This window comes from Schistocerca serialis, chromosome 4 (assembly GCF_023864345.2).
Source record: "Schistocerca serialis cubense isolate TAMUIC-IGC-003099 chromosome 4, iqSchSeri2.2, whole genome shotgun sequence".
Lineage (NCBI taxonomy): Eukaryota > Metazoa > Arthropoda > Insecta > Orthoptera > Acrididae > Schistocerca > Schistocerca serialis.
This window is the reverse complement of record NC_064641.1, coordinates 226,983,788-227,006,085: the sequence shown is the minus strand read 5'-3', so window position 1 is coordinate 227,006,085 and position 22,298 is coordinate 226,983,788. Positions and strand designations below refer to the sequence as shown.

General features: G+C 38.9%; 1 protein-coding gene and 1 pseudogene across 1 annotated transcript in view; both read right to left on the bottom strand.

The window, feature by feature from the left end:
• The window catches only part of LOC126473377 (MOB kinase activator-like 2), a 528,601-nt gene that overhangs the window by 53,178 nt on the left and 453,125 nt on the right, over nucleotides 1-22,298 (bottom strand). The gene's annotated exons all lie outside the window — the stretch shown is intronic.
• LOC126476109 (5S ribosomal RNA) lies at nucleotides 9,549-9,666 on the bottom strand (annotated as a pseudogene).

Here is a 22,298-nt window from a genome sequence, read left to right as displayed (position 1 = left end):
CAACAGCAGTAAAGAAACAATTCATTCCCAAGAAAAATTTATGAAATTGTGGCCAAATCTGAGCTGATGGAAGAAACTATGGTGCTTTGATGGACAAGTTACAGTGAACTCAGTTTTTGGTAAAAAGTGTCATGGTATGTGTATTCAGATACCTAGGGGAAATCGGCAAACCTTCTGGATTAAACTGTGAAGTTAATGAAGAATGTTTCAATTTGTGATTGGTTGTGGTGCTGCCACTGTTGGGACTGAGTTTTATTTCTTTTGACAACTACAGAATGTAAGTAATGTAGTTAATAACAACAAATGTGGGTGTTACCAGCACAACAGCTCCCTCTTCCCTGCAGAAAACTGTTCCTGTAATACTGGTATGTCAAAAGAAATAAAGCTCAGTCCCAACAGTGGCAGCACCACAACCAATCATGTAATTAAAAATAAGCTCAAAATTTTTCACCAAAATATTCAAAGCCTGCTCTGTAAGTTAGACCAATTTATTGTAAATATTGATGAACCAGCAGGTGCAAATTGTGCTCATATTCTCTGTCTGACAGAACACCATGCCACTTTTGGCATCAAAATGCTTAATATACCAAACTATGGTATAGCTACCTCATTTTGTAGAAAGCATATGTGCAAAGGTGGGGCAGTTATTTATGTGAAAAACAGCCTGTCCTTTAATACAATAGATGTAGAGAAATATTGTGTAGAGAAAGACTTTGAGGCACGTGTCACAGAAATAGTAGAAGCTAACAAGAAACTGGTAATTGTAGCAGTGTACAGGGCTCCATCTGGTAATTTTAAAGTATTCCTGAAACAATTAGATTCTGTGCTATTGTATCTCACAAGAAAAAATAGCGACATTATAGTGACTGGAGATTTTAATATAGATTTCCTAGAAAGCTCATCTTCTAAGACAGAGTTTTCAAATTTAATGCATACCTACAACCTTGTCTCAACTGTCAGTTTTCCCACAAGAACTACTGCCACTTCCAGCACTCTAATAGACAATATCTTTGTAGATATGAGTAAAACTAATCACATCAAAGTTGAAAAAGTCATAAGTGGTCTCTCTGATCATAATGGGCAAATACTCATGATTGACAACTTTAATACAAATCAGAACAAACCTAGTGCATAGTGGAAACCATTAGAAACATGAATGAGGAAAATATCAAAAAATTCAAATTATGCATTCGGGAGACTGACTGGAGGTATGTTTATCTTGCAAATGATGTTAATACAAAATATAATTTATTTACTGATGAATTATCAGGTATATTTGAAAATGTCTTTCCAAAAAAGGTCTGTAGACCACAGAACAGGCAATCAAGCAAAAGCCATGGCTCACCAGGGGCATAAAAATATCATGCCAGAGAAAAAGAGAACTGTATATAATATCTAGACAGTCCAATAATCCCCTCCAGATGAAATATTATAGGACATACTGCAAAATCTTAACTAAAGTCATTAAAAGTATGTGCATGCAACCTGATATTAACTGTTCAAACAATAAAATCAGAACGATTTGGAATGTAATAAAGAGGGAAACAGGTACTGCACCATCTGACAATGAAAAAACTACTGTCCTAAAAATTAACGATTTGGAAATAACTGATAGTAAACAGATAGCAGACACATTTAACAACCACTTTCTAAGTGTCACCTCTCAAATAGGTTGCAGTGGTGACCTAATGGAAGCTTTAGATATTCTGAAACTTAACCTCCCACAATGTTTTAATGATATAAATGTAACACCCATAACTGTTAATGAAATAAAAAAATAATTCACTCATTGAAAAGTAAAGGATCTTCAGGTATAGATAACATCTCTAATAAAATGTTGAAAGCCTGCAGTAATGATGTAAGTGTAGTACTTGCTCACATTTGCAACACGTCTCTTTATGAGGGAGTTGTTCCAGAGAGAATGAAATATGCCATTGTGAGATCTCTCTTCAAGTCTGGCAATGCTACAGATGTAAAAAATTATCGTCCTGTCTCTCTCTTAACAACATTTTCAAAGGTTCTTGAAAAGGCAGTGTATAACAGGATTGTGGCACATCTTGATAAACTTAATATTATTAACCACAGACAGTTTGGTTTTCAAAAAGGGGTTTCCACAGAGCGTGCCATATATTCACTCACAAATGATGTCTTGGAGTCTATTAATAGTAAGAAGTCACCAGTTGGTGTCTTCTGTGATATTTCCAAGGCCTTTGACTGTGTAAACCACAAGATATTCTTGGAGAAGGCCTATCACTACGGAATCAAAGGGCCTATAGGTAACTGGCTAAAATCATATCTTGAAGACAGGAAACAAAAGGTGGTTCTAAATGGCTGCAACAAAGGATCTTCTAATCTAGTGGATTCTGAATGGGGCAAAATTCAGCATGGAGTTCCCCAGGGATCTGTCCTTGGACCCTTGCTGTTTTTAATATATGTTAATGATTTACCCCTGTCCATTAGTAAAAATTGTGAATTCACAATGTTTGCTGATGATACAAGCATTGTCGTAGATGGTAAGTCTACTGCTGATCTGGAGACTGATGTTAATGATATACTCAGAGAAGTTACAGCTTGGTTTTCAATTAAGTGGACAGAAAGTGAGAAGACCTCAGATTATGGCAGAAGGAGAAGAGAAACTCATCAGATAAATAAGTCCAATTGCACTTCACAGCTGGGCATAACAATTTTAAAAAAGTTGAAAGCTTGTCATGGTGTAGCATCATTTAGGGTTTAATTGTGCTTAGTTATATGCACGTGTTCATTAAGTTGTGTACAGGCTTTATTAGGAACTGGTTCTTACCTCCACAGTATTTAATTCCAAATAGTAAGTAATTTGTGTGTCAAGTTTGGTTCAAATCGATACAGGATTTTTTTGCTGCATACATACATGTCACATATGTTTCACACATATTTAATATATTTCACATGTATTTCATCTGTATCTCTAGTGAATTTCAGCTGCAGATTTGTTTTCATGCAACTCAATATTTATGATGTCATATATCCTGAGCTATGTGCCACACAATGATACCATTTTGCAGTACATTCAGTGGTGTATATGAATACTGTCTACAAAATATGTCACGAATACAGCTAGCAGTAAAGTAGTAGTAAATTAAAACATGATGCCTAATGTGGCAGCTGCACTGCATGAACAGCAAAAATGTAGTACCCAGAATGAGAATAAGCACTCCTGCAAGGTTCGTAGAAGAGTTTCTGTGAAGTTTGAAAGGTAGGAGATGAAGTAATGGCAGAATTGAAGCTATGAGGATGGGTTATAAGTCGTGCTTGGGTAGCGCAGTTGGTAGAGCACTTGCCCGCAAAAGGCAAAGGTCCCAAGTTCGAGTCTCGGTCTGGCACACAGTTTTAATCTGCCAGGAAGTTCCAAAGATGTAGTAAGTGATAAACTTTTTCCCTTCCATCATTTTGTGGTGACCGAGAGCCATACAAAGTTCAGGTTTGAAATGTTGTGTAAAATTTTTTGCAAGTCACTAAGTACTCTAATTCTCAAATGCTGGATGAATAAGGTTGTGCACCTAACTTCTTTCTCACCCCAACCCTTTTGACAGAATGAATTTTGCTATTAATTAAATGCCAATGTATTTGGATAAAGATGCTGAAGTTGAATAAATGTATACAATTCAATAAGAAGTGGCAGCAAAAAATAAATAAATAAAAATAAAAAGTGATACCAAGGTGCTTGAAAATGACTTGTGGTAAACATTAGCTAATCACATGATTTAAATAAATGACATTATATTACAGCCTATAATGGATGAGGTTTTTGTTTATAAAGTACTAGCTGACAAACCCAGCATTTCCCAGGTATTCATTTCATCAATTTTCTATTAGAAACAAAAACAAAAAATGAAATGTATTTGTAGTGAAGTATCAAAAAAATTTGATTTCCATGTCTTCATGAAAACATCTTTGAAAATATGAAACAGTTGGACAAAGAAATATGGATAATGTACACATATATAAGTGCTACAGTATTCAAATTAAGAAACATGATCCTGGACAGTTTCTATACCCTGGACAGTTTCTATACCCTGGATGCAGGTGTTTTGTGTGTCTACAACACGACTCTGTGAACTTCTCTATTTCAATGCCTCTGCACAGCTCTATAGACAGCTGCTGCTTTTGCCTACAGCCTTTTGCTTATCACAGTTGAAAGTTGTCAAAAGTGCTGCCAGGTGTCAGGGATTTCCTTATTTTGTCTTGACTGAACAAGTGTCTTAGAAATAAGGAATAAATGTATTAAAACTTCATGCATGATGTAACAATTTTTCATGCATCTCAGCGTTTATGACTTCATATCTCTTGAACTATGTGTCATACAGTGATGTATTTCTGAAGGTATTTTCAGCAGCACATGTGGATACTGTTTGTTGGAAATGGAGTTCGTAGATTAGAATGGCATGGGATACTGCAATTGAATACCAACATATTTGGGTACAGATATTGAAGCTGAATGGATGTATATGGTTCAATAAGAAGTGCCTGGAAAAGGATGTGATACTAAGGTCCTTGAAAATGACTTGTCATCGAAATTAGCTAATTGCATAATTTAAATAAAGAACATTTACATTACAGCCTACAATGCAGCATGTTTTGTTTTATGTTTAAAAAAGGATAAATTATGATTGATCAAGAGCTCTTAGTCATAGTGTGGGCAGTGAGGCACTTCTGACCTTATGTATATCGAAGAAAATTTGTCATATACTCATGTTCAGGAAAAACATAACACCTCGATCGACTAGAGATAAGATGTTCATATTCACAGGACATGTACATTTGTATGTTCTGCAGAAATGATTAGCATTTGAACCATGTCGGCCTACGGGTTCAAGGTCAACATCAATATCACAGCACAACTTCACCTACTGGTAAAATGTGCCTGCGGCTCTCATTGTCACTATAAACTGAAGGTATTGGATCAGTGTGACATGAGCAGACATGCAGGAAGCCTTGCAGATGTATGAGTGAACTGTACCATCAAATCAGTGAGTTTGAAAGAGGTTGCATTATTGGCATGAGAAAATGTGATGCATCCATCCAGGAAATTACTGTTCATGTGGGATGAAGTGTTTTGGCTGTGTAATGGGTGCATGCAGAATGGGTCATGGAAGGCTGTAAAAAACAATGGGATGGGCAGGTTGCACCACCCAGACTAATCTCCGACAAGATTGACACCTCATCCAAATGGCATTGCACAACAGATCTGCATCCTCCTCAGTTCTGGCGCAACAGTGGAATAGTATAACACATCATACATTATGAGGGGTGACACATAGTCACCATTTATTATGGCATGTCGGCCACTTCTCTGCCTACATTTGACGAATGTGCAGGAACATGCTACACAGCAATGTGTATGGAACGATGTCAGTGGGGACAGGAATGGCAACAGATAGTGTTTTCAGACGAATTCAGGTTAAGTTTCAAAATGATGGCTGCATTTTGGTTCTCTGCAGACAGGAGAGCTGCACCATAGTTACTGCATTTGCAAAAGACATACAGCGCCAACTCGAGGGCCTTATGGTGTGGCGTGCTATTGGGTACAACCACAAACCACAGTTGGTGCATGTCCAGGGCACTGTGACCAGTGTGACCTACATGAATGATATCCTGCGACCCATAGCCATATCCTTTCTGTGCAACACCCCAAACGCCATTTTGCAGCAATGCAATGCACGATCACATGTTGCTGCACAAACACGTGCCTTCTTGGTGCCACAGGATGTCATCCTTTTCTCCAGGCCTGCCAGATCACCAGACTTGTTTCCAGTCGAAAATGCGTGAGATATGGTGAAATGATAGCTGCAGCACTGTCACCCAATGCCAATCCCCACAGATGAACTTTGGAACCAGGTGAATGCAGCATGGATGCTATACCACAGAACACCATTCGTGCCTTATACATGTCAATGCCATCATGCATTGAACAAATTATCAGGGGCCATGGCGGATCCTGTGCCTACTAGGCAACAGGACACATGCTGAACAGAGGTGACTGAAATGCTAATCATTTCTGCAGCACAAACTAATGTACATGTCCAGTAAATCTGAACATCCTATCTCTAGTTTTTCGAGGTGTTCCATTTTTTCTGAACACGAATGTATGTACCGATCACAAACCCTTGAACTTGTTGGCACATATAAGTGATCCATCATCAGGATTAATGAATTTCAGGATTAAACTGGCAGAAAACAATTCTGAGACTATATATAAAATGGAACTGCACAACACAGTAGCAGATGGATTGTCATGGATAGCACATGACCCAGCTGCAGCCATTAGGAGTGTGGAATAAGCCCACAAGACAGAACAAGTCAACTAGTGATCAGCTATTTGTGAAAAAGAGAAATGAGCTATTTTGAAGCAATGCCATGATCCACCCTTAGGTGGACACAAAGGGATCAGCTGTAGATATGATCATCTGGAAAGATATAGACAATGAAGAGGTATGCAGAAAGACATTACATTTGTTGTCAGAAGAACAAAATTATGCAAAATAAGGTGAAGATGCCCTTAGTGCTAACTGAAATATCTAACAAGAAAATTGCTCATTGTGATATCGATGAGGTTGGTCCACTTCAGATAACAGAGAAAAGGAATACATACAGCATCCAGTGCAAAAACTTGTAGGAAATGTGCCTGTGAATTGTGATCTGGTTGATGGGAGAAACTCACAAGAAGTGTACCCTCTTAGTGAAATTCTTTCTATTTCCAGTGCTTCATCACTGGATGCACAGGATTGCAAATGAAGGAAGGAGAAGATGTGATTACATATTGTACATATTTGTGAAAAAAATTTATGTCTGTATATTTATAAGTTTAAGTGCAAGGAAACATTTCAGTACGTATATGTACACATCTCTGCAACTTCTATAATAAAGAATTATAAAATGAGTTCCTATGATCTGAGATCAAATCTTCTCCTGGGACGGGTGATGTAATAACGAAATCAAGGAGGACTGCCATAAAAGTAAAAAGAGTCATCTTATTAGCAATAAGTCATGTAACTTATGTGGTGACATACAGTGCCAGTCACTTTGATTTAACACTCACTGATAGCAAATTGGATGCAAAAGTTGATGCAGTGATGCACCATCTGCAAGCAAACAGGCCCAAATGCAGTTTATAGAGGCCACCAATCAACAAACGGGAGAGTTCCAGCCAGCAGCAAAGCTCAACCACAATGTCCTTTGAAACCAGTGCCTTAGATGGTCACCACCAACATAAGGAGCTATGTGGGAGAGAACTATACTCAGTTAAGCTTGTCACTAAAAAGGACTTGTGGACATTGTTTTCCTTTGTAGATTTGCCTTTATGTACTTCTGTCTGTTTGTTATTTCAAGTGTGATAGGGATTCAATTAGAGCACTAAATGTTCAATTAGAGCTATAGAAACTTACCATATGTTACTGTGTGTGTGTACCCTGTTCCTGATAGAATGTTAGACCAGTGTGACCATTTATTCTAGTCCACTGGTTGAAACATCTGATAATGGTGTGAGGTTACTAGCCTCTCTATGTTTTACATGTACGTTACATGGATCTTAGGACTTAAGTGATAAACCATGGTCTGTGCCCTTCAGCATGTTCACGTGAACACATGAAGAAACAGACCAAAAGCCAACCCAGACTCTCAGTTCCTTATTACCACAGTATCTACCTAAGCCTGGAATCCAAGTAATTTTGTAGTTTCTCTAACCACACGGACCTGAATAAAATCAGCTTGACACCAGTACCATCTTGCCCCCTGCACATAGCCGCAATCTGATCATGAGATTTAATAGACAGAGTGACCCACATTGGGTTACAACATTAGAAATAGAAATATTACAGATGGTGGTGGTGCATGTCATCTAAAAAATACAGCAGCAGTTACATATGAAATGAAGCAGTCATAAAAACTGTAAAAAAAGACCTACTCTTTGAATTTCTTATCACACAGTGTGGTGTACTGCATCAATTATGCCTGTCATCTGGGATCTGAGGTCATACTCAGATCATTCCAGCGACTAGCAGAACAGATTCAGAGCAGTGGTTCTCAGTGGGGGTGGTAGTGGTGATAAGATCGGGGGGGGGAGGGGCGGGGGGGGGGGGGGGGGGGGGAAATTTGGCTCAAAACAAATTTAGGAGGTGTTGATGGCCACTTGTTAGCCCCCGTCTCTCCCCCACGGGCAATACTTGGCACAGTCGTGACAGAAAGGTATAGTAAAACTGAAATTTATTAAACGCTTGTTTAAAAACAACAATTCTAAATTACTTTCAAGCAAAATTAGTCTGTTTATAAGTGTAGCTTTCACCCTTACCGCATTTTTGACAAGATGTATATATCAGTTTACCTCTTGAGTATAAACTGTCTTTTTATGTTGTGTCTTTCCTTTGGTGCACTTTCTGATGCACCCTGCTATCTGATGCATGTGTGCATTGAGTGAGCTGTAGCATGTGCAGTTCACAACTTTGGGCATGATAATCTGCAACTGTTGTGGCCAAATCAACAAAACTTACCCTGTACCAGTCTGCAGTGGTTCATAGCAAGATTAACATACATGCAGAATACCAAAGATATCTGTGTTTCAATGGTTCATTTAACTCCAGATACATAAGGCTTTCTTTTCACCCAAATTTTTTTAAGGTCCTTCACAGCAACTGTGAACCTCTACAAAGCACATTCAAAGGATTACTTATGTTGAGTGCGTGGTAAAAACACATTTCTGTTGCAGTAACCAGTTACAACAGAGGTAAGTTCTTGTATTTTATTCTTCTGGCAAATGTGTAAGATGGTAACTGAACACACAGTTATGTGGATTATAATTTTATGTGTGTGAAGCTTTCAGATAAAGGATAAATAGCCAACTTTGTATGTGATGTAATATATGAAATAACAGAAAAATGTTAAAACACTGCTTACCTATATTTCAAAAATGACAAAAATAAGGTATTGTTGACTGAATCACCATAATAATAAAATAAACAATGCATATGAACAAACACTTGCTCCATGACTTAGAAAGTATTTCATTTGATATGAATTCAGTTATTTTTCTAATGGCTCCATTAACACCCAGTTGTTGGTTTATCTGCTTAGACTTTAAATACCTGAAGGTGCTAAGGGCACCACTGCAAATTATTTTTCAGGTTTTTGTACATTTTTCTCTGCTGACATTGCTTTCCTGTATTCTGGTGTTCAAGTTTCTGAATTTCTATTTATGATAGCACTTGTTCTCACAAAGATGTTTTTGGAAGTGTGGCTTATTTAGATGGGACTTTGGGAAGCACCTCATTGAAAGTTGCAATATTACCTCTGTAATCAAGTAATAACTAAGTAAAGTAAAACTCCATATTCAGGCCACGAGTGGCCTAACGGGACCATCCGACCACCATGTCATCCTCAGTGGAGGGTGCGGATAGGGGGGGCGTGGGGTCAGCACACCACTCTCCCGATCGTTATGATGGTATTCTTGACTGAAGCCACTACTATTCGCTCAAGTAGCTGCTCAATTGGCATCACGAGGCTGAGTGAACCCTGAAAACTGGCAACAGCGCATGGCGGCCTGGATGGTCACCCATCCAAGTGCCAACCACGCCCGACAGCACTTAACTTCGGTGATCTCACGGGAACCGGTGTATCCACTGTGGCAAGGCCGTTGTCAATCAAGTAATAACTGGGGAAAATAATCCATTATTGCTGACTGGTATTTTTTACTTGACCATTCTGTCTCGTGTCATTAAATTTTGTAAGCAGTTATTGTCATATGCACTTGAAAGGCAAACAGCTTAACAACAAAAATTATAAGTACCGTGCATAAGGTAGGCCTGCTTATTTGGAGCAGTGCCTTTACAAATTCAGGACTAGAACACAACTCACAACAGTTCACAATTTAATTGTCCATTATCTTTCTCCATATCTTGCCAAACTTCTGTAATATGGTATTCTTGAATTAGACTGAGGTCACTGAACTATTGTTCGGAAATTGTGTTATGATCAAAGCTAGATGGAAAACTTTGTTAATTATTTATAGATTGGGATTGTGTCTAATTTCCTTTCTCTGATAAAATGGGTTGGGGGGGGGGGTTGAGTAAATCCCCCCCCCCCCCAGAAAGGGGGCAGTGGTCCAGAAAAAGTTTGAGAACCTATGGTTTAGAGAAACACCCTTGCACACAGAGTTTCGAAGTAGTTCACAATTTACAACATTGTCCCCCAAACTGATTGTGGCTCCCTGGTTCTGAGATGAATAGAAGGAAAGAATCAGAGACTTCGAAGATTCTGTTACAATCTAGGCTCCTACTTTCTGGACTTCCACTCTAGGGTTGAGAACAGTAGTCACCCTAAGAGAGTCACATGTGCACTACGCATCACGGGCCTGTTACCCACATTGCTGACAGTGTGTGGGGTGCACACGTGGTTTTTTTCTTTTAGATTAGGTGACTCTTCTTTCACTCCAGATAATGATAGTTGTAGGGGACCTGGAGGTATCAGTTTAATATCCGAAGTACCCTACAGGTGAGAGTACAAAAATTCTAGAAGTTGACTGCCAAACATTTGTAATAAAATGACAGAGTTTGAAGCACTACTAAAAAGCTGTGGAGCTCACATTACACAGGTACAGGAAGTGGTTAAAATCTGAAATTGATGGCTGTGAGATATTTGGGGAAATTTTAAGCATAAATAGAAAAACAGGCTATTGGTAAATGGAGGTGGTGTATTTGCCACTGCAGACAAGAAAGTCAAATCCAACAAGATAGAAATTGAAACTGAATGTGAGATTATCTGGGCAAGACTCAGTATAAAGAGTGGGCATTAAGTTATAATCGGATCCTTCTATCAACCACCAGACTCACTTTCAAATGTAACCAAAAACTTTAGACAAATATAAGGTTAAATATCATTTCCCAAATCGCGCAATCATCATTAGAGGAGACTTGAATCATCCAACAATCAATTCGTAAAATTAGAGTTTTGTAAGTTGTGGGCATAGCAAAATGACCTGCAAAACATTACTAAACACTTTCTCTGAGAGCTACCTGGAATAGATTGTACAGAAGGCCACTCATATAGAAATATACTGGATCTAATAGTAACAAATAAACCAGGCGTCTTTGAGGATGTAACACATATAAACTGGTATCAGTGACAGTGAGCCTGTTTAATTACAGGTACAGCAGTTCAGATCTTCCAGGCAACAACAAATATGAATCTGAAGACACATATATTTGAAGTGGAATGCTGCCTTCTAGGCCCTGATGACAGAACCCAGAATAGTTTGTGCTGAAAATATATAAAAGTGGAGAAAGAAGATAATATATAAAGCAAAATATAAGAAGATGCTACTCACAATACAATGGAGATGCTGTGTCTCAGATAGGTGCAACAAAAAGACTGTCACAAATAAAGCTTTCAGCATGAAAGGAGTCTCAGGCAACTGAGGCCACTCTGCGAGCAGCAGCACCAGTGCATGATGGGAGTGGCAACTGGGTGGGGGTAAGGAGGAGGCTGGGGTGGCGAGGGGGAGGGATAGTAGGGAAGGTAGGGTAGGGGGTGGCAGACAGTGAAGTGCTGCAGATTAGATGGAGGACAGGTGAGAGGTTCGGAGGAAGGGGGGTGGTGTGGTGGGGGGCAGGTAGCAGAAAAGGAGAGAAGTATAAAGACTGGTTGCGATGGTGGAATGAGGGCTATGTAGTGCTGGAATGAGAACAGTGAAGGGGCTGGGTGAGTGAGAACAATGACTGACTAACAACGGTTGAAGCCAGGAGGGTTACGGGAACGTAGAATATACGAGGTATGTCCACAAAGTAAGTTCCGTTTGATTATATAAAACAAATGTGTACAGACACAGAAAAATATATTTATTGTACAAAAATCTACAACTGTTAAACTACTTTTCTATATAGTTTCCAAAATTTTGTAGGCACTTGTCATAGCACGGCACAAGTTTTTGTTTGCCTTCTTCATAGAAGGTTGCCGCCTGTGTATTCAACCATGTGGTAACATCTTCTTTCAGCTCATAATCATCGTTGAAGTGTTGACCACCAAGGACAGTTTTAGGTGTAAGAAGAGATGAAAGTCAGTAGGAGTGAGGTCTTGGCTGCACGGAGGATGATCATGTGTGTCCCAGTGAAATTCCCGTAAGAGTTGTTTGGTCACATTCGCCGTGTGAGGTCGGGCATTATTGTGGAAAAAAACAACACCTTTTGACAGTAATCCTCGGCACTTGTTCTGTATTGCATGGCACAATTTCTTAATGGTCTTGCAGTAACCATGTGCATTGATTGTTTGGCCTCTTGGTAAGAAAGCAATCAGCAAAAAGCCTTTTCTGTCCCAAAAAATGGTGCACATGCTTTTCAAGATGTCAAGACTTGCTTAGGCTTAACCTTCATTGAGGGTGAAGTGTGCCTCCATTCCACTGATTGCCATTTTGTTTCAGGGGTGTCGTACGATACCCAAGTTTCATCCTCCGTGACTATCCGAGAAAGAAAACCATCGCCTTCTTCATTGTAGCATGTCAAAAACTGAAGTGCCCTGCCCATATGTTGTTTTTTGTGTTGTTCAGTAAGAATTTTGGGTACCCAATGTGAGCAAAGTTTTCAAAATTTCAGTTTTTCAGTAACAATTTCATGAATTAGTGATCGTGAGATTTGTGGAACTTCCATAGCAAGGGCACTAAGTGTAAACTTACAGTTGTGCTTAATCTTCTCTTCATTTGTGTGAACCAGTTCATCAGTAACCACAGATGAGTGTCCACTTCGTCCTTCATCGTGCACTTGATCACATCCTTCACTGAACAGTCTGACCTATCTTCTAACCATTGAATCAATCGGAAGATTTATTAATGATTACCACTATTGTCTTTAGCAACAAAGTAGAAAGCTATGATGAAACAATTAAGTAGTTATATCCAAGGAGATAAAGTGGTTTGAGAAGAATGAGGCAATGTCCCGACTGACTCTTCAACACCCAGACCAAACTGCTTAGAATAGAAACTTGAAATTTGGAGATGGTGTTGATCTTATGTTATGATTTTCGAAATTCCATCACTAAGGGGGTGAAACAGGGGATTTTTTTTTTATTATTTAAAAAAAAGGCCTGTCGCTTTAATGGCAATTTTGAAGCTTGAACTACAAAAATTGGTATTTGGTTTTTCAGTCAGAAGTAAAGAGGTACATGCTTCAGCATTTTTGGAAATTCAGTGACTAAGGAAATGAAATAGTGGGTGAAAGTCTTTTTTAAAAATAAATCATTGTTAAAGCATTTTTGAAGCTACATCTATGAAAATTTTTATTTAAATTCTCAGTAATTAATAAAAAATAAGTGTTTCACTTGTTTTTGGAAATTCAATCACTCAGGGGATAACGTAGCAGATAAAAGTTTTACAGAAATATTTCATTGCAAAAGCATTTTTAAAGCTAAATCTCTGAAAATTCGCATTACCTCTTGGTTAGAAACAAAAAATACATGTTTCAGTGTTTTTTGGAAGTTCAACCCCCAAGAGGGTGAAGTAGGGCATGCAATTTTTTATGAAGATATTTCATTATATTAAACTGGTAGTTCACTTCTAAAGATATATGTGTTAGGAGATGATACTTTCTATGGAAATAATGCCACAAGGACTTGAGAGGCAAGATTAACAAAGATCTCTGACTCCAGCTATGAGAATTACTTTTTAGTCAGAAGTACATTTGGAAAAGACCACACTAGTATGGTCTTACTTAGCATGAAGAGCTTAGAAGATGTTGCAGTTTGTGAATAACATAAAAGTTCGATTAAAGAAAAACAATAAAGAATTTGTGCAAATCAAACACTCTATGAAAGCAAAACAGCAGGTACTAAGCTAGTACTTTTATGAAGTCTACGACTCTGCTGGTTAGCAACCGAGACTACAAAGGCCTACGACTGGTCATAAAATAGATGACTTGGGACGTTAATTTCGACCTTCCAAATGATGCACTAATCCACCTCTATGGACTTCATTGCCAGTGATGGTGGCTGCCATGCGGAGGACCCAGGTTCAATTCCTAGTACTGCCAAGGATTTTTCCTTGGTGGGAGGACTGATATATTATGCACTCAGCCCCATGATACCAACTGAGTAGCTACTTGACCAAATAGTAGCGTCTCGACAGTCCGGAATTCTGCAAAATGATGGGACAGCATTGTAACGACCACATGCCCCTCCATACCATATCCGCACAATGCCACAAGGCAGAAGATGACACAGCAACAGGTATACAGCCGTGGACCTTCAGAGCCTGGTGAGGACCTCATTTTTAAATGATACAGCACTGTGTAATTTTGTCTAGGTACTGCTGCAACTTATGATGTATGAAAAGCAGATTGGGAGAACTCTTGCATAAAGCTGTATCATCAGAATAGAAAGCTGTCATGTCACCAACCTGTTTAGGGAGGACATTTATGTACACAGTGTGTAGGACAGGAGTAAGACCGAACCTTGTGCTACTCCTGCCTCAGTCAGTCATATCTGGCTGAATATACTATTTATTATTAAAAATTGCTGTTTCACGAGGAAGGAACCGATAATACAGACTATGTGTTCTGGCCACATAAGTTGGTCAAGTTTGTATATGAGTCCAACATGACAGATGCAGTCAAATGCCGTTTATACATCTAGGAATACTACTCCTGTTGATTCTCTTTTTGCCCTGGTCAGACAGATATGTTCTACTAAGTGCAGGGACTGCTGAATAGTGGAATGCTTTGCATGAAAAGCAAACTGCTCACGCCAAGTTGTTGTTGTCTGTGAGGAATTGGCAGAGGGGAGTGAGGATTATTAGTTATAAGATTTTGCTGAGGCGTGTTAGTTGGGAAATGGGTCTATAAATTTCAGGAAGGAGTAGGTTTTTGTTCAGTTCTGGGAGGATGATGATCTTCACAGTTTTCCATGCTGAGGTGGTATTATGTTAGTTTTAAGCAAATGTTATACACTGAAGTCCAAGGAAACTGGTGTAGGCATGTGTATTCAAATACAGAGATATGTAAACAGACAGAATACAGCACTGCAGTTGTCAATGCCTATATAAGACAACAAGTGTCTGGTGCAGTTGTTGGAACGGTTACTGCTGCTACAATGGCAGATCATCAAGATTTAAGTGAGTTTGAATGTGGTGTTATAGTCAGCATGAACAATGGGACACAGCCTCTCCGAGGCTGTGATTAAGTGGGGATTTTCCTGTATGACCATTTCACGAGTGTAGCATGAATATCGGGAACCCAGTAAAACATCAAATCTCCAACATCGCTGCGTGTGGAAAAAGATCCTGCAAGAATGGGACCAACGATGACTGTAGAGAATTGCTCAGTGTGACAGAAGTGCAACCCTTCTGCAAATTGCTGCAGATTTCAATACTGGGTCATCAACAAGTGTCAGCATTTGAACCATTTAAGGAAACATCATTGATATGGGCTTTCAGAGCTGAAGGCCTATTCCTGTACTCTCGATGACTGCATGACACAAAGCTTTATATATTGCCTGGGCCCATCAACACTGATATTGGGCTGTTGATGACTGAAAACATGTTGCCTGGTTGGATGAGTCTTGTTTCATATTGTATTGAGTGGATGAACGTATATGGTTATGAAGACAACCCTATGAATCTATGGACCCTGCATGTCAACAGGGTACTGTTCAAGCTGGTGGAGGTTCTGTAACGATGTTGGATGTGTGCAGTTGGGGTGATATGGGACACCTGATACAACTAGATATGACTGACCGGTGACACTTATGTTAAGTATCCTGTCTGCTCACTTGCATCCATTCATGTCCATTGTGCATTCCGACAGACTTTGGCAATTCTAGCAGGACACTTCTGAGTTTAAACACTTCCACTGGCCACCAAACTCCCCAAACATGAACATTATTGAGTATATCTGGGATGCCTTGCAACTTGCTGTTCAGAAGAGATCTCCACCACCTTGTACTCTTACAGATTTATGGACAGCCCCGCAGTATTCATGGTGTCAGTTCACTCCAGTATACTTCACACATTAGTTGAGTCCAAGCCATGTCATATTGTAGCACTTCTGTGTCCTTGCAGCGGTCTTTCTCAATATTAGGCAGGTGTACCAGTTTCTTTGGCTCTTCAGTGTAATTTGTTTTGTATGTTATAGAACAAGGGGGAAAGTGGGGCGCCAACATGATCTGGGCCAGGGTGTGTTTGGTTCCCTTGACACCTAATTAGGGCACATACTGTCAGCTCACTAATGGGTGTGATTTCTTTTGTTGATTTCATATTTCTTATGTTAGTCACTCATCCCATTATAATTCTTTCCTAACTGTTATTTTCTTCATCAACTATGACGTCAGTTCAGAACTGTGACTCCAGAGCTTTTGCCATTATTTCTAGTCCTCTGTGGCTGATACAATAAGATTGAAGTTTTTACTGACAAATGTATCCACACTGTCTGGATTTCTGTTCGCACCTGCAGGAATATGTGCAGATATGTCAGGTGCAATGTCACCTAGGGTGACTCCTCTTGACAAATCTATACAGTCTCCATCCAGTTGTGCTCTCAGTATGGAAGACCCATACTCTATGCATTGAGTTTAGGTCCCTTCGTATAAGTACACAAATGCTGATACCTGGTAGAGCCTGAAGGTCCTGTTCTAAAATGGTGGAGTTGGGGGAGGGGGCTGGGAGAGCAAGGGGGGGGGGGGGGGGAAGAGGTTGGTAAGCCTAAGTGATGTGCTAAATATTTTACCCTAATTTGACATCTACACCAGCACACTCAATACTTTGCAGCAGCAGTAGGTTCATGGCACGAAAGCTTAAGAACCATGACTCAGCTGCCAGGGTGGCCCACCCAGTAGTTTCATAGTGTGAAGTGATCTTCAGGTGGTAGCTGAGGTTCCATCAGGCACACAAAATTGATGGCTTGCCAGTCTAGGAAGTGTGGGATAAGCTCTGGGAACTGTTCTGGGCCGGTGCAGTCAGTCTGTGATTGCTGGAACTGGCAGAGCTTGCAGCCAGTGCTGTGGACATGACAACAGTCTATGGCAGAACTGCTTGCCATCAATTTTATTTGATCAGGCAGCAGCTGTAGTTTGCCAGATGGCTCTCATTACACAAAGCATACTTGGCCAGAGATGCCCAACTCTTTTTACAAATTTCAAAATTAATTTGCTGACTGCAAATCCCTTGAGATCAACTGTATTAGATATAGATTTACTACCCAATAGTGACATATGAAAATTTTGTGCTGGTTCTGGACTTGAACCTGGGTTCCCACTTATTGTGAACAGTCACCTTAACCACTTCATCTATCTGTGCACTTTGCTCCCTGAGGCCACCCAGACTTTCATATTTCACGCTGTCTACATCCTTATATCATAGTGCACTAAGCAAGAAATCCAAGTTTGAGGCCCAGCCTGAATTAATTTTGAAGTATTTTGTACATCTGTGAATTGTCAATGATGCCTGTTCTTTCAGACCGCATGTAACTTTTTACATATCCGTCAAGTGTGCTCCAGCACATTTGACATGCCTGGGAAGGTGGTAGAGGGTAGCAATGCTGGGAACCATGGGAAAGCAGCTAGCATTGAACAAGGCAAGGCCTTAAGGCTGTCCATACTTCTTGGCTGTGACTGTGGAGTACAAAATAGTGTTCTTCCTAGGCCTTGTGTGAGACTGTGTCAGATCTCAAAGGCTCAAGTGGCCCTTGAAGTTACTGAGCTGAATAAGGGCACCACCATCATCACGTGATGCCAGTTGTGTTACCATCTCTCATGGTGCTATTGTTCTTGATTAAAAGTAATTGATCATCATTCAGTTGGTGCATAGTTGACTTCCATGATTTATCTAACTTAACATCTTTTCTGTTAACTTATTTTAGTGTTTGTAAATATCTATCCTCTCTCTTCACATGCACTCATTGTAATGCATTGTCCTTGATGAAACATTCATCTCACTGAATTTCATTTCGTGGTTTCCCTCATGGAAAACATGTTCTGCTGAGGACAGTTTGTTAGTATGTTCCTGGCAGCAGTCCCATTTGCATTTGGCTGTGTGAACATTAACACTTATTTTTCTGTATCTAATATAATGAAAATGGAGCTGGAATAATATAATTAGATTGATACTTGCAAATTCACTCATCAAACCCTATGGGCTACTTCCCATTGACCCAGAATCTAGAAATTTGACAAGAAGCAAGATTTAACAGTAAAAATAAAGAAAAAAAGAAAAAAACAAAAATTGTTAATTTGTAATGATACATCATAAAAATATTTTTTTGTCATTATAAACTTACATTGCATTCATAAGTCATCAAAAACACCAGAAAGTACTGTAGGGATTTTGATCTGGTTTTCACTAATAGGTAAAGTGATTCATGAGGAAAGTTTTTGTGTATAATTTACAAATATTTCATGCTAACTGGCTGAGCTACAATGAAGTGAAGTCCCCTGCTGCTGTGAAAACAATGCTTTTGCTGTCTAGTGGTGATAGGCATAAGGCTACGCAACTACTGCATCATTCCAGCACTAGTGTCATAGGTCCTTTATGAACTACTCATTCTATATACAAATATTCCATGACAGTCTTTGGTCTTTGCCTATGACACATATGGCAACCATAATGTTTCAAAGCAAAGTAATACTGGTAACTGATGCAGCATTGCACTTCCATTGTTTGATAAGAGGTTCCACTGTACCATAAAATATCCAGTGAAGAATTCCACAGAAAAATTTGACAATTGCCTAATAATAGCCCTGTGGTCAGCTGTACCACATTCTTCTCTGGAGACTTCAGTCAGCTTTTATCCTTAATTGCAACAGGGGCAAGAGCAGACCAAGTCAATGCATCTGCAGTTGCCCATTAGCATAGCATGTTTATATGACCCCATAATTAATAAACCAAATAAAAATTACAATAGCAAATGCAAAATTACACAAAAATTTTGAAGTTGAAATTAAAACAGTCTCAAAAGTCTTCAAATTCCTGGCATTGGTATCTTGCGAGTATCAATATCGATAACAGGCAAAAAAGTCAAGGTTTTCGATTTCTGGTATGGATTAACTATCTGCATACATAATTAAGTTTGTACGGAACTTTCAAAGTGCAAGCTCTACTTGCACTTCTCTGATTTTTTGTACTGTTTTTACATTGTACTAGACAGAATAGAGTGTTTGTTTATGATTCTTCAGTTACTGTTTACTTCTAGCATGGCTGGCCCTGTTGTCCCCTACAGATTCATGAAACAGGGCAATGGGCAATGTGGGACCAGTTGGCCAATAAAGGGTCCAGTTATACCATTTAAAAAATAATTTATGTAGCACTACTGGAATTATTCAATTGGATCACAGTGCAGCTTGGTGTAAATAACACGTTTCTGTCGATACTTTATGAGGTACTGAAATGTGTACTGTCGTTAGTATTTATTTTCAGTTAGAAAGCAATACATTTAAGCTACAAGAGCATAAAAATTGTGAAGAATGTTGACAATGTGTTGTACAATGCTTCTTGACTTTATCTTATTATCCAAGCTGATTTTTATCTGTTTATTCCCAAAGAAGGGTGTGTTCTGTGTGGTAATTATTTTGTTTTTGTGTCATTTTGCTGCTCATTAAAATTCAGCCAATGAGTAGAAGGAGTTGTCATCTAGAAATTCTTTTAATTTATTTTTGAATGTTGGTTGGCTATCTGTCAGGCTTTTGATGCTGTTTGGTAGGTGACCAAAGACTTTTGTGGCAGCATAATTTACCCCTTTCTGTGTCAAAGTCAGATTTAACCCTGCATAGTGAAGATCATCCTTTCTCCTGGTGTTATAGCTATGCACACTGCTATTACTTTTGAACTGGGTTGGGTTATTAACAACAAATTTCATAAGTGAATATATATACTGTGAGGATCTTACCAGCTGACAAAGGTGTCACAACTGTGGTTCTATCCCTCCACGATTACATTGAGAAGATGTGGGGGTCTGCTAAGACTCTGGTCCAACCGAGAGGGTGTAGAGAAAGACTATGGCACTTCTCAAAGAAATTGGCTTGCCAAACAAAGTTGTAAAGAAACTATGACAGAGACCACCTGTTCCACCAAGACTTTATACATTTCTGAAGATTCACAAAGATGGGGGCACCTTTATGCCCCACTGTTAGCAACATTGGTGTCTTCACATACTCACTCACTAAATACTTTGTGTTAAAAAGTGTTCGCATTATATTTGCAACTCATTGGACTTTGTTGGACACCCTTAACAACTTTAAGCTTAAGAAACTGGCATCCTTGTGAGCTTCAACATCATCTCTCTTTTCACCAGAGTGCCTTTACAAGAATCCTTGGAACTTATTGTCCAGAAATTTAACATAGAGACAATCCTCCTTTTCAGGCTTGTCTTGACATTGGCATACTTTCATTTTGATGGAGGCTGCTATGGAAGGAGTAGCCATGGAGAGTACACTTTCACTAGTTCCTGCTGATATGTATATGGAACATTTCAAGAAATAAGTCTTGGAATCACCCCAATGGAAGTCTATACATTTTTGTGGTATGTAGACACCTTCATCATATGGCAACATGGAAGGGACAAGTTGAATGACTTCCTCAATAAATCTCAGTTCCATACACCACAACATCAGTTTTGCTACAGAAGTCAAAGTGGGTCGAATGCTCACCTTCCTGGATGTCCTGGTAAAAGAAGAGCAAATGGCACATTGGGCCACAGCATGTACAAAAAGAAAATGCACACTGACCTATTTTCACAAGCAGATATCTGCCACCACCTGGCACAGAGGAATGGAAACATGACAATGAAAGTCTCAACCAAGAACTTGAACATCTGAGGATGGTTTTCTGGAATTGCAGCTATGTGTTTTTGTTAGTCGATAGGCATAGAACTGGCACCTGTTACTGACATCAAAAGATACTCCTTACTATTGGAGCATTGCTGGTCATGCCAATGAGACGAAAGTAACAAGACATACAGAAGTTCTCTGTGCCACTATTGGCGGTCTACCTCAAAACAGACTGACACACAGACACGAAGTCAGTTCTGTACCAGGCTGCATTGCAGTCAGTGTCTAGTCTACAGCAAGCATGTAGTTAAGAGTACTGTGTTCATTGACAACAGAGTTACAGACAACCAACTAGACTCTTCAAAGTAATCTGCAAATTCTTGCATAAGTTTGTGAACTTTGTCTTTGACAGTGTTACAAGAAAGAGTGTCTTGTTTTGTGTTACCAACAACAGTCTATTTCAGTGGAAGTGTTACACTGGTTCTACGTATATAAATATACCTACACTCTGACTCACAGTCATAGCAAAAAGATGATGTATAATGAAAGCTAAGTGTTCATTTTGACTGTAAATATATTTCAATTCTTACATTTTATGTGTGCAGTAATTATGTCATTTATTGCCTGTTAAAAACCCAATTCATTTGTGACAAACCATCGAAACAAAATGGAGTAACAAATTCAAAGAGCTCTACATCCAACACCCATTATGCAACTGCCAGAAATGGAAGAGAAACCTTTTATTTATTTATTTACATTTTCTTTGTGTTGAGCCATCGTAATGATGGCTTTTGCAAACGTCAGACTTAATACTATGGTTATATTTACACTTATAAAATACACTATATTCTGTGGAAGTTGCTTTTTATGTCTATTTTTTACATTTATCACATTACAACTGATATGCTAATGCCTCATGTTACAATCACTATCTTAAAATTAGTTGAAAGAATATAAACATTTTTCTGTTAGAAAAGATTTTAATTTTGTTTTAAAAACATTTACCGCATATGTTCTTAGAGAGTTTGGTAGCTTGTTATACCAAATCAAACCACTGATATATGGACTTCTATCAGTCATTTTTAATGTTGTTCTGTTACGGTAATAGTTACACTTTGTTCTAGTGTTGTGATCATGTACATCACTGCCTTTGATAGCTTCTCTTGGTTGACTTATAAAAAATACAACTATTTTGAAGATGTACAGAGAATATATTGTCAGATATTTGTGCTGCACAAACACTTCACGACTGAATCTCTATGTCCTATCCCATGCATATGTCTTATTGCTCTTTTCTGTAGTAGTAGTATTCTTTTTAAATGTACATCTGCTGCACAGCCCCATAGTTCACCTCCATAATTGAGAAAGGGGTAAAGTGTTCCATAATATACTAATTTCAGTGCTTGGCTAGGAACTATCTTTGTGAGCTGGCTGATGAGATATATGGCACTACTGACTTTTCCGCATACAAAATTAATGTGGTATGTCCACCGCAAATTTTCATCAACATACACACCCAGGAATTTACAGTTACCGTT